Source organism: Artemia sp. Qi Xiang Cuo, chromosome 1 (genome assembly GCF_049724085.1).
Source record: "Artemia sp. Qi Xiang Cuo chromosome 1, ASM4972408v1, whole genome shotgun sequence".
Taxonomy (NCBI): domain Eukaryota; kingdom Metazoa; phylum Arthropoda; class Branchiopoda; order Anostraca; family Artemiidae; genus Artemia; species Artemia sp. Qi Xiang Cuo.
Window position 1 is genome coordinate 4343118 of NC_142794.1, and position 14405 is coordinate 4357522.

Here is a 14405-nt window from a genome sequence, read left to right on the forward strand (position 1 = left end):
GCAGAAAATTTCTCAAAATGCCTTTGCTTTTCCGAAAATTATTAGATGATTCCCCTTTTTTCAAAAATCCAATTCATAATCTTCAGTAACTTATTTCTAGCCTCAGTATTTAAGAAACTCCTTTACAACACTATCAGCACTTGGGGCTTTATCATTATTATTTTTTTTAATATTTTCAGTACTTTTGCTAATTCTTCCTCACAAAATAAATCTTATTTCATATCATAGATGTAGAATACTTTTTCATTCTTTTCTTGTTTTTCCCCTCTATATTTTTTCCTGTAAATCAATCCCGGATTAGCACATTCTCAAAATGTTATGCTCATCTCTCTTTGACTCTTTTCTTACGATTAATTGTGGCCCCGTTCCTATCTCTAACTGGGACAAGTCCAGTCTGACAACTCTTTCTAAATTTATTAACATGCTAGTACAATATTTTCCTATTATGCTGTCTGGCTGCATCTTCCAGATCTTCGTCAATTTTATCCATGGCCTCCACTTCACACCTCCTTTGTTCATATTTTTATGTTTTCTCCACTTTCTTTACATTTCCTTATTTTCCTATGATATATCACTCGGATAGTTCTTGCATTGTGCATAATCCCCGAATAATCTTTGGGTTTCAACTCGAATATCACTTATAATTAATGGGCTACCGCTGTCCAAGCACAAAAAGCATACAGTTGAACTTGGATAATAGGTGGATTCAGAAATGAACGGGTTTTAAAGGGAATTAAATAAAAGAAACAAGTTTTTTAAACTGAAAGTAAGGAGCGACATTAAAACTTAAAACGAACAGAAATTAGTCCGTATATGAAAGGGGCTGTCCCCTCCTCAACGCCTCGCTCTTTACGCTAAAGTTTTTTATTGTTTTAAAAAATAAAGTTGTGAGACAGAGTCAAACTTTAGCGTAAAGAGCGAGACGTTGAGGAGGGGACAGCCCCTTTCATATACGGAATAATTTCTGGTCGTTTTAAGTTTTAATGTCGCTCCTTACTTTCAGTTTAAAAAACTTGTTTCTTTTATTTAATTTCTGATCGTTTTTTATTTAATGCAGCTTTTATTTTGGCTCGCCGTCATTGAATAAGTAAACAAAATTTGCATAAAAATTTTACTTTTCTTTTGCTAAATGGCTGTCTCTAAATTTGGTTCTGACGTAATTTACAAATTAACTTACGTAACGAACTTCTATATTCGTATATTTTGCTTCTGGCAAAAAATACAAAGTTGCAGATTTTTGCAGATATGAGTTTGAAACCTATGTTATAGGGTTTTCTGATACGCTGAATCTGACGGTGTGATTTTCATTAAAAAATTTTCACTTTTAGAAGATGTTTCCCCCCTCTTTAAAAAATCTTTAGAAAATCACTCCTTTTATTTGAATCCAATTACTAATCAAGTTATCGTATATGGAGTAGCCTCCGCTCTCTCTGATTGGTCCTAAGAAATGGGTGTTGCCTCAGAAACCAGTCTGGTTACATTACAAAATCTCGTCCTTAGTTCCAAATATTACATGTTTGATCACTTTATAGGTCTATAATATAAAGGGATTGGTCGCTTTATACGACCTGTCTTGACATTGCGCACAAGCTTACTACTGCTTACAAGTACCACCGGCTATCAAAATCTCCGAGCCATTTCTTAACGGACCGAGTGCAAGGGCGTGATTTTCTATGGAGCAGGAGGGGCAACTGCTCCCCTTAGACCCAATTTTGCCCTCCCAGACCTCAATTTGCCCGCCCAGCTGAAATTTGGTTTCTGCAAAAAATCTCGTCACTAAGATAAGCCTACATAATTCAATTACCCGGAGAAACTGATAGTTTTCTTTAGTATATCTTTGCCTTTATGGTAATATATGGAGCATTTTTAAGTTTTCACTTTCATTTTCACTTCATTCGGAAAAATTTGCTCCAACTTTGCCCCCCCCCCCCCCAGGACTTTGACAAAATTACGCCACTGATCGAGGGGCAAATAAAATTGATTGCATGACTTCTAAGCAATACATTATCTGTTTGTTTTTTTTTTGGGGGGGGGGGGGCGAAAAAAATAAAAAAAATTGTTTATATATATTTTGGTTGAGTTTTTACGAGTCTGATTAAATTTAAGAGGAGGTTAAACCACCTCTGGATACGGCCTTGCTCCTGAGAAAATATGTCATTTTTTAACGAGCAGGGCAAACCCAATGAAAAATCAAGTTTTGAATTAGGTTTTTAACGAAAGTTTCTTTTAGCTGCTCAACTATTTATTGTGTCACCTAATGCCTTCCTCAGACGTTTCCCCCTCAGAAAAATCCTCCCCGCGCATAAAATTTTCCTAGTCAAAATAACCTCATTTCTTAAAATTACCAGTTTATTTAAAATCACCTCTGACTCATTCTTTTTATTTTCCTCCGTCAAAGTACAAGGCATTTTGCATAGAAAAATTGGCTCCAATTTATTCATATAAAAACTTCAAACGATTCTTACTCCCTTCTTACTAGTCAAACCAAACATTCTTGATGACAACTAACCATCTGTAAGAGTTTGCTAAATGTTACATTCCTGCTAAAATGTTACAGATTCTTGTCACTAGATTAAGTAATCTCTATGCTTTTAATTTTCTGGAAAAAATAAAAAAATTCAGAATCAGTAACCTGGAAATTAATCAACGAAGTAACGACCCTTAACAGAGAGACATAAAAACACTGCCTTAATAAATTTACGTCATCAAACAGTTCGTGGTAACGAACTGTAAGTAAGGAGCGACCCGGCTCAATGGTAACCGAAACTCTAAAAAACGGAATTTTGGTACCAATAGATACATAAAAAGAATCAGATTTTAATTCTGATTTCAAAAATATAAGTTTCATCAAGTTTAATTATACCCATCAAAAGTTACGCGCCTGAGAAAATTTGGCTGATTTTCGAAAAAAGGGGGAAAGACCCCTTAAAAGTTATAGAACCTTAATGAAAATCACACCATCCTATTCAGCGTATCAGAGAACCCTACTGCAGAGGTTTCAAGCTCCTATCGACAAAAATGTGGAATTTTGCATTTTTTGCCAGAAGAAAGATCACGGGTGCGTGTTTATTTGTTGTTGTTTGTTTTTTTTTTTTTTCCGGGGGTAATTATATTGACCCAGTGGTCCTATAATATCGTAAGAGGGCTTATTGGAACGGAAATTAAAAGTTCTAATGCCCTTTTTAAGTGACCAAAAAATGGAGGGCAACTAGGCCCCCTCCCACGCTCATTTTTTTCTCAAAGTCACCCAATTAAAATTTTGAGATAGCCATTTTGTTCAACATAGTCGAAAATCTAATAAATATGTCTTTTACGATGACTTAATCCCCCACAGTTCCCAGGGGAAGGGCTGCAAGTTATGAACTTTGCCCATTGCTTACATATTGTATTGGTTATTGGGAAGTATACATTTCCGGACATTTTCAGGAAGAATTTTTTTCTGGTGGGGGGGGGGAGGGGGGCTGGAGGAGGGGGTTACTCGGGAGAATCTTTCCGTGGAGGATGTTTCTTTGGGGTAAGGGACATTTCTATGAAGGGGGCGCCTGATTTCCAAGCATTATTTAAAAAACGATCAGAAATTAAATTAAAAAAAAACAAGTACTTTCAACTGAAAGTAAGAAGCAACATTAGAACTTAAAATGAACAGAAATTATTACGTATATGAGGGGTTCTCCCCCAAGTCAATACTTCGCTCTTTACGCTACAGTTTTTTTTTAGTGCTTTCTAAAGAGCTATCTATTCTAATTAAACGGCCTTTGTGATTCAGGGGTTTGTTAATTAAATTTTTTTTTAATTTTTAACTTAAATTACGTGGTTTTGAATAAGGGGAGAACCCCCTCATATACGAAATAACATATACGTAATAAAAAAAAACAATAAAAAAAAAAACAAGCGATACGGCTCAATATTTATCGAAACTTTTAAAAATGGAACTTTTATGTCAAAAAATTTATAAAAAGAATGGGCTTATAATGCTGATTCTAAATATATGAATTTTCTTAAGTTTAGTATTACTCAACAAAGGCTACGAGCCTCAGAAAACTCACCTGATTTTTTAAAGTGGGGGGACACATCTTCTAAAAGTGAAAAATTTTTAATGAAAATCACACCGTCAGATTCAGCGTATCAGAAAACCCTATAACATAGGTTTCAAGCTCATATCTGCAAAAATCTGCAACTTTGTATTTTTTGAAATGGGAAAAGGCTTTTGTTTATTGATAATGGATAGAGCGAAGACTATCATTTCTCAATCGTCTACAACTGGTTTTACTCTGTCGATAGCTTTATACCTTTTAAATCTCAACAAAAGTAAATCTTGAATAAGTGGTGGGGGAACTTAATCTTATTACTTGCCCAATATTTTCATAAGTATGTGTGATAACTTCAGCCACTTTGAATGTAAACACGTAATGTAATGTTCGCTACCCTTTTGCATACTAGTGGTTGATGATGGTGGTGGTGACGTTGAATTGATACGCCTTCTCTTTTGTCTAGCTATCAGTGGTGTGCTCCTCCTCCTCATTGTCAAATCAATGTTCCCACTAGGTGTGCTAGTATTTTCCAAGACTGATTTAAAATCTTCTTCATCTTAGTTCATGTTTTAATGATGTTGACGACGAGGGTGCATGTTCATTGAATTTTTTTAGATTGTGCGTACTGGTAATAGGGCTTTTGGGGAAGTTTAATGTATTTAAAAAATTATATGGATGAGCGTTAAATGATAATAATCCTTCACGATTTTGAACCATATCGTATATTAAATCAAGTAGATTATAGCTCTTGCCCTGAATTATAATCCCTTTCTCGTTGCTGTCAACTTGAATATGATCTTGACCACTTTCCATGAGCCATGTTATGAGTCGTTTACTTTGTTCAAGAAATGAGCGGGGCATTAGATTTTCAATGCTCGACACTATCGAATCCCAATCCTCCTCCTTCTTTAATTTGATTCCAGCAATGATAGCAGAAGAAGAAAAATCATGTGAAGACGGATCTTTTTTGTGATAAATACCGTTGGCCTTTGCGCGATGGACCTTATGTTTGTCCGCTCGGCAAGGTGCATCTTCAAGTAAAAGCAGTTTTTTATCATTCTCAATATTCTCGTTGTCAATGAATTTACTCAGATTGTTCTCAAAGTGTTCAACGGGTAAGAGAGAGAGTTCTATTGGAGTCAATTTTTAGGGTTTAGCCATCTAGAGAAAACTGTTTACAAGTCCTGCAATTATCAGCAGTAAAAGTGTGATAAAGCTACCGCCCACTTGAAGAAGACGTTTCCTTTTAAAATTTTTTCCTTTCTTTTTAAAGGCCAATGCAAGTACAATGGAACTATGTTACTTTGCCTGTTACTTAACTGCTTCTGGCACTTAAATATTACCCCCGGTTAAATTTAAAAAAAGTTGAGATATTAGATTGTTGAAATCATTGTCATTACCGTGTCTTATTATGGCTTTTCTAAGTGGGGGTTTTTAAGTTATTAGACCGGAAAATAAATGTCTATTTTCATGTAGTTTCTACAGTTTCATGATTGCAACTAATAGCCCTTTTTACTGTTCACGGGGAGACATACTGTAATTTCATTGTCAAAAATATCTATGACTACACGCAGATCCTCGGGTGTATTTTGATTACGATCCAATAGGATATAGCCATAGGGTTTATTAGTTGCCTGATTGTATGCTGAGAGCAGAAATTTTGGGGCACCGAAGTATATTTGTTTATTGAGAGCTATTAGCGAGCTAGAATCACGAACAACTCTGTAGATGATATAGTAGGTGCAGTTCAATACAAGTGTTCGCATACATTTGCTCTGATGAAAGAGATAGTGTAGAACCAGAGTAACTGAAATCTGTTCATGATAAGAGCGACAGTGAACAGTTGTAGCATTTCCTGGCCATTGTTCAATAGATTCAGCTAAATCGTCAATAATCAGCCAAAAGTTTGGTTCAATAATGCTGAAAACATCAAGTCCCTGTATGAATTATATCTGCACCAACCCCGATATAGCAATAGCTTTTATTTTATCGTATGACTCCTGCCAAATACTGTAACAATAGTAGATTTTTTTCGGCTTTCCCACAAAAATTTTATCGCAATTTTGAATTATTTTAGTTAAGAGTGTCGTTTTGCCTGACATTGATGGCCCACACAGAAACGATCTGAATGGTGTTTTAAATTGATACATCTTCCTTTCAACAGTTCACATACAACTAAATGTACACTATAGATGTCTAATGACTAAATAATTTCCCTATTAATACTAGTCCGTTCTAGAATAAATACAACAAAATCAATAAAGAATCATATTTTCTTTTATTATACATAAAAGTAATAGCACTTTATAAATAGTATACTGAACATGAAAAAAGCACATTAAACAAGAAAAACACTTTTTTTTATTTATTTATAAAAAAATACAACATTTATTTTACATAAGCACTAGAAAAAACACTTTAATAAATACACTTTTTTTATTTAGTCATTTATAAAAAATACATCATTTATTAAAATATACACACTTAAAATAATATCACATTTTTATTTACAAAATTTTTAATTTGAAATGGGGTCCCCCCCCCCCGGGGGCAGCCGCTGCAGCAGTCGAAGGCCGAGGGTGGCCGCTGCGGCGGCTGGGACGCGCCGCGGGGCCCACAGCGGCGGGCCGGGGCCGAAGGGGGGCATTAAATCATTTAAATAGTGGAATTTATGAAGAAGAAATTGCTCTGCCTTGCACACATTGAAAACCGCTTTATAGAAAGAAAAAAAAGAATTTAAAACAGCCATCACCACCTACACACCATTTTCCATTAAAGAATTTAAGTAAACTTGTTAAGACTTAACTGTCTTACGTGCTATAAATAATAAAATAGGTCGTGGAGTAAATAGTGATCGTGTAGCATTGCCATTACAATATCTTCAAGCACAACGACTCTTCTCGATGGGGTCGATAGGCCGTTTTTCACAGCTCTGTCTTGATAGTTTTTAAGTTGTAAAGAGTAAACTGACATAATTTTTTCTCTTGGTACTAAATTGCGTTCCATAAATTTTCTATAGAAACTCATATTAAAATCATTTTTTAGAAAGTGTGTAGGAACCCCCTTGCAAATATGTTTGATATCCTTGTTTTGCGTTTTCACACAGTATACCTTCAGCCCAGGAAACACAACAATGGATATCAAATCACTACCCGTTTCAGATTTTAACATTAACAATTGAATTGGGACCTGGCGTTCCACTAGCTCTGGGTAGAGGGATTCATTCCAGTTGGTGCAGTTCATTCGTGAGCTAATGTACTTGCCATTTTCCAAATCATTTAACAAATTTTCAGTTTTAACTTTTGACAGGAGTGAGTCAGTGTCCCCGTAATACACTTGAAAGTGTCCCTCAATTGGCCATTGTACTTTGCATACATTATAATAAAATATAAGACTGTTGCTAACTTCAAGTCAATTATAGATAATTTGTTTACACCATTGTTTGAAGTCACCAACGATCCATCAACTCACCCAGAACTACATAATTTCTTAAAGAATGTTGTTGGTTTCGATTCTGTTGACGATGAATCGAAACTAGAACAAGATAATTTTGGCTGTGAAATCATAACTCCAGAAGAGTGGACTTCAACAGAAAACCCACCCTACTGGTACTATGCGTACTATACGTATGAAAACCTTTGTATCTTGAATCAACTCAGGAAAGAACGAGGCCTGAATACTTATACGTTCCGTCCTCATTGCGGAGAAGCTGGGTCAGTTAAACGCTTGGCGGTTGGTTTTCTTTTAGCTGAAAACATCTCTCACGGTATTATGCTGGAGAAGGCCCCTAGTCTTCAATATGCATTTTATCTTAGTCAAATTGGGATAGCGATGTCACCTATATCAAACAATCTGCTGTTTTTGGACTATTCCAGAAATCCACTAAAAAAGTTCTTGAATAGAGGTTTAAAGATAAGCCTCTCTTCTGATGATCCCCTGCTATTTCATCAGACGAAAGAACCTTAATGGAAGAATACTCAATTGCCACTCAAATGTGGAAACTCAATGGGCCAGACTTAGCAGAACTCGCCAGAAATTCAGTGCTGGTGAGCGGATTCTCGCCTGAAAGGAAAAAAGCCTGGCTTGGTTTGAATTACAAGGAAGAAGGGAACGATAAAAAGAAAACCAATGTCCCAAATATCCGCATGAAGTTTCGACATGAAACGTTGTTTGAAGAACTTTGTGAAATATTTTTACAATTTATTGACGAAGAAAATCAAAACGAATCGAATCAAACGAATTAAAACGAAACCAAAACTAATCGAGGTTGGACCACTTTTATTGGTTGTTTTCTCTCTTCTTTGAAATCTACTGCTTTCCAGTTTAAAATTTAGTGCTGTCCTACCTTCTAGTCAAGTTACTAAATATAAATGTAGAGTATCAAAAATTAAATGTTTTCTCCGATGAGTGTCTATTAAAAAGTTGTGCAATCTTCTAGATTTTTCCAAATCTCTTGGCAAGGAAGTTCTACCTCTTAAGGTGACGCTTAATGAAGTGATTGCTGGTAGCAGAGCCGCTGGGTAAGTCCTTCTCTGCTATTCATATCTATCTCTTTCATTTGACATTTAGTATCAGTTGTTACTCTTGTCAAGGAATATTAAATTGGTGAGCACGTATAAATTCATTGGGAAGGGATATGTTAAAAAAAATAAATAGTCTAAAGCAGGCGAAATGCCTGAAAGACAAACGCGGATCAAGTAACAAACAAATCAGTCTTAAACATGATTTATGGGTCAAAGCTAGTTTTGGCTTCGTATATATGCAAATATCTCGTATCTCACAACCAATTCCAAAATGAGGCATTTGTGACGAACCTATGCATATATGGCCGAAACATGGGGTCAGTTGACTTTAGTTCTGTTATTTTTAAGCTGAAAATCTTGAAATCCTGTTTTTTGTTTTAAATCGCAATTCATGTGATAGAAGTATATGAAGGTTTTATTGGTGGTGCCCTGGTCCTTTTCCCTGGAAATGTCTGGGCTCTTGCGACGTTCCTACTATATTCCCTGTTTTCTTCATGCAATTGACATGTTGTCCTGTGTTTTCTATGCGTACTCAGTAACAAAATTTATACAATTATTGTTAATAGTTCTTTTGCGGTTATGCTGTAACTCTTTCCTCATTTTTTCGGTCGTATTTTTGTATATTGGTAATAACCTAAGATGCAGATGTTACACCCTCGAGCTGCTTCTTTTTGTGAGATTCAACCTCCTCGCCCTACCCGTCCTATTCAAAAGTCTTTCCCTGCTCCACAAAAAAAAAATTCTATGTGGGGGCTATAAGCTGTTTAGTTACAAAGTTCACCATTCAAACATATTCTTAAGATAGAAAGTACATCCTGGCTTTATCTATTATTTTATAATCATTAACACTTCATATAAAAAATTTATTAACTTTGTTGTATTGTATTTTTTTCTCCACTCAGTTGAGTTTTTGACTGTTCAAAGACTGATTTTAACAATATATAAACTGATTATAAATGATATTGAACGTTCTTACAATCCTGTTGCGCAATCTTCATTTATAATTAATGAATATGTTCAAAAATTATATATGACGTACCAGCCTTGGAAGCACGTTTCAAATAGGGTTGTTTCGTCTGTGTACTATTCATTTATTTTCAGTCTTCTTTAGAATTGAAGTTTCAAATCGTAAATGGAGAAGACTTTACATTTCTTATGGTTGTACTATAGACTGCTTGTCACTTTTTTAATCTGTAGTAAGTTTTTTGTTTCATACTAATAGCCTGCATTTAAAAAACGAATTGTCAACCTATCCGTTACACAAAAGACATTACGAATAAGAATTTTATAATTTATCACATAGACTATATTATATGGATCTTAGCATAACACGTAAACTGAATTTTTATACATCAGATGCATCTTCGTAATAGATGATATTTCCATATTAAAAACATATATAAACTTAAACCTAATTAACACCAGTATCCCTTATAGAATAACAAAAAACATACATTGGACCGCCTTTTCTCTACAATGCGTAGGAAAGAATATTGTCAATTTAATAGATATAATTAGGCAGTTTATATTATTAATAGAAAAAAAATAATACTGCGTAATCACACGGAGCCATCTATATGCAATTTGTAAAGTTTTTTAAAGGAATACATACCAACTATATTATCAACAGAACGAAAAAAAAACAAATATATATTAAAAATACTATGCCAGATAAAACACAATTAAAGAACTTTAAACTATTCTCATAGTTCTTATTGATAAGAAAGCCCGAGGATCAGGTCGCTAGGTCAAAATCTTTAAATACTGAAAAAGTATTTATAAACAATTAAAAATAAAGAGATATGTTAGTAATATTAACATTAGAATTTTCTACAATAATCTCATGAATTAGTTACTTTTCATGTAATGGTAATTGTTTCTTGAATAATATATTAATATCAACACAGCGTCCCAATCACGTTAGATTAGTTAATTCGCACCACAATCATACACCCGGCATAAAAAATCATTCAATTGCTATCACGGCGAAAACTTATAGGTTGTTCTTAGAGACTGCCACTCCCTCTGAAACATTTTTATGTTTACTATCGACTTTATTATTCAACGTTTTCTATTTATTTAATTTTTTTTCCCGTTTTCAAGTGAAAATAATTTCAGTGAACGTACCTGTGCCAAGGTCAGATTAAGGTTTGTTCACGATATATAGAAAGGAATGCCAGTTCGTTCTCACTGGAAAACTTATTTTGTAAATTTGTTAATATTCTTATGCACAAAATTATAAAAGGTGAAATAAGTCAATACTATACTTACTCTCTCAAGGATTGATTATCGTGAGTGTGAAGTTTTAGCAAGCTCAATAACACCCAGATTATAATAGTTACACTCCTCCTCTTGTGAAATATCCATTTATTGTGTCATATACCCTACATAGAAAATAGCCGCGCCCAGTTGTATAATCATAATAAATTTAAGTAGATAAATTAATTTTTATAATAATTAAATTTATTAGTAATTGATTTTTATAATTAGTCATTAGTCAACATAGGTTAAAATAAGAACAAAACATTAACAAAACCATGTATTATTCAATTAAATAAATTTTTCAAAAAGGAAAAAAACAACAAAAACGAGACTAAAACATTATTTAAACAAACTAAAAATTTCAAAGTAAGGAAAAAATTTTTTGTCCCTGTTTATTAAATTTTACAGAAAGGGAGACTTTGGACAAATTTCGAAGTGGGAGGCTTTAGCCCAAGCTTGAGAATATTAAATTTTAAAACAAATAACCGTTTGGATCAAAATGAAGTGCAAAGTACTTGCTTGGGTAGCATTGAAGAAGAAAATAATAATAATAATAGTAAAAATATTGTCTCACTATTCTGGAAAAGTATAATTAGAGATAGTACAGTTTTTCTAACTTCAAATCTTGGTATAGCCGGGGAATAGCATGTGTTTATTAATTAAAACCGTTTGATTAGACAATTCTTGACGGATAATTATATATATATATATATATATATATATATATATATATATATATATATATATATATATATATATATATATATATATATATATATATATATATATATATATATATATATATATATATATATATATATATATATATATATATATATATATATAAATATATATATATATATATATATATATATATAGATATAGATATAGATATATATATAGATATATATATATATATATATATATATATATATATATATATATATATACATATATATATATATATATATATATATATATATATATATATATATATATATATATATATATATATATATATATATATATATATATATATATATATATATATATATATATATATATATATATAAACAACAATATTAGTCAACAATGGATATCAGCTTTTTTCACAAGTAATCCATAAGGACAGTGGGAAAGGTCTAAAAGTATTAGAAAATAGAATATAATAATAAATAAAGAAAAATAATTTTCAAAAATAAGAGAAAAAAACATATTTTTGGCGGCTATTTTTAATTTTTATTGACATATTTGATTTTAACATACCTGATGCGTGATTATTTTATCTCAACTGATAGTAAGAAGCAGTAATTAGACTCACGGTGTCTAAATACATTAAGAGTCATTTCATTTATTTTGTTGAATGAAAAAAGTCTGAACCTTGTCTGCTAAGTCTCGACCAATATAATAGGAAATATTATAAAGTATATAAATATTCAAATCGGGATACATACTTAGAATATAACTTTGTTGATAATTAAAAAAGGGTTATTATACTACGCTAGAAAATTTTTGAACAAATAAATACCATTTAATGAGTAAATTTACACAGGAACATGAATCTAAAAATTTCCTCGATACAAGTAAATCGGATAATAAAAAACAAACAATATTAGTCAACAAATTATTACAACTTTTTCACAATTAATCCAAAAAAACAGTGGAAAAGGTCAAAAATTAAAAACATGAAAATAAAACCATAAATAAAGAAAAAGACTGTAAAATTATAGATGATAAATAACTATGAAAAAAAAACATATATTTTTTCAATTTTTTATATAATTCAACTACCAATTTACGTTATACAAAATCTCTCTTCTATTACGGATTCTCTAAATATACTAAAAAGATCCTAGCCCCACACCGGTTTATATCGAAATAAATATTCTAACAAATTTTTTTTGGTATTGTAAAATTATACGCTTCTCAAATGTGCTTTTATTCAAAGGATAAAGGACGATTAGAGCATTTGCATTGTCTAGAACGAAAAATCATTAGAGATTGTTTTGTTCTTTGTCCCAAAAAATGTTCACGGATTTACAAATTTTGACGGGCTTTTCGTAAATAAACTGGTTGAGAGAAATTAGTTTTGTCTATCCTTAGTTTATAATTATCTAAAAACGTGAAAAGCGATAGTTAATTAAAGTGTTTAGTGTCCAAAACCTTTATTCAATGAGGAACGCCGTCCGGACAACATAAGAATTAACTTTAAGAACCCCACGTATGTTTTGGAAGACAGATCAAAGCACCTTCAAAATTAAAACAGCAACAATCCCATACCCTCCACATTCAATATTTATAATTTTCTTGTCCGTATCTTTTCCACTGTTTTCGTATTTTCGATCCTTTTTTTTGAATTGCAAGAGTTGGAATATTTCAGTAGTGTTTTGTTGCGGTTTACCTTGTCACAGTTACATTCTCTTAATTTTTCAAAGTTCATTTTGAATTTTTATCATTGAAATGCAAGAGTTGGAATATTTCAGTAATGTTTTGTCGTGGTTTACCTTGTTACAGTTACATTCTCTTAATTTTTCAAAGTTCATTTTGAATTTCTTTCCTGGAAATTGCAAGAGTTGGAATGTTTCAATAGTGTTTTGTCATGGTTTACCTTGTCACAGTTATATTTTCTTGATTTTTCCAAGTTCATTTTGAATTTCTTTGATTGAAATGCAAGACTTGGAATATTTCAGTAGTGATTTGTTATGGTTTACCTTGTCAGAGTTACATTTTCCTGATTTTTCAAAGTTCATTTCGAATTTCTTTCATTGAAATGCAAGAGTTTGAATATTTCAGTTGTGTTCTGTCGTGGTTTACCTTGTCACAGTTACATTCTCTTGATGTTTCAAAGTTCATTTTGGTTTTATTTCATTGAAATGCAAGTGTTGGAATATTTCAGTAGTGTTCTATAGTGGTTTACCTTGTCATAGATACATTCTCTTGATTTTTCAAAGTTCATTTCGAATTTCTTTCATTGAAATGCAAGAGTTGGAATATTTCAATAGTGTTTTGTTGTGGTTTACCTTGTCACAGTCACATTTTCTTGATTTTTCAAAGTTCATTTTGAATTTCTTTCATTGAAATGCAAGAGTTGAAATATTTTAGTAGTGTTTTGTTATGGTTTACCTTGTCAGAGTTTTATTTTCTTGATTTTTCAAAGTTCATTTCGAATTTCTTTCATTGAAATGCAAGAGTTGGAATATTTCAGTTATGTTCTGTCATGATTTACCTTGTCACAGTTACATTCTCATGATCTTTCAAAGTTCACTTTGGTTTTTTTTCATTGAAATGCAAGAGTTGGAATATTTCAGTAGTGTTCTATCGTGGTTTACCTTGTCACACATACATTCTCTTGATTTTTCAAAGTTCATATCGAATTTCTTTCATTGAAATGCAAGAGTTGGAATATTTCAGTAGTGTTTTGTTGTGGTTTACCTTGTCATATTTACATTCTCTTGATCTTTCAAAGTTCACTTTGATTTTATTTCATTGAAATGCAAGAGTTGGAATATTTCAGTAGCGTTCTGTCGTGGTTTACCTTGTCACAGATACATTCTCTTGATTTTTCAAGGTTCATTTTGAATTTCTTTCA

General features: G+C 32.2%; 1 pseudogene; it reads left to right on the plus strand.

The window, feature by feature from the left end:
• The window catches only part of LOC148955924 (AMP deaminase 2 pseudogene), a 34045-nt pseudogene extending 25770 nt beyond the window's left edge, over nt 1–8275 (plus strand).
• Nucleotides 8276–14405: the final 6130 nt, after the last annotated feature.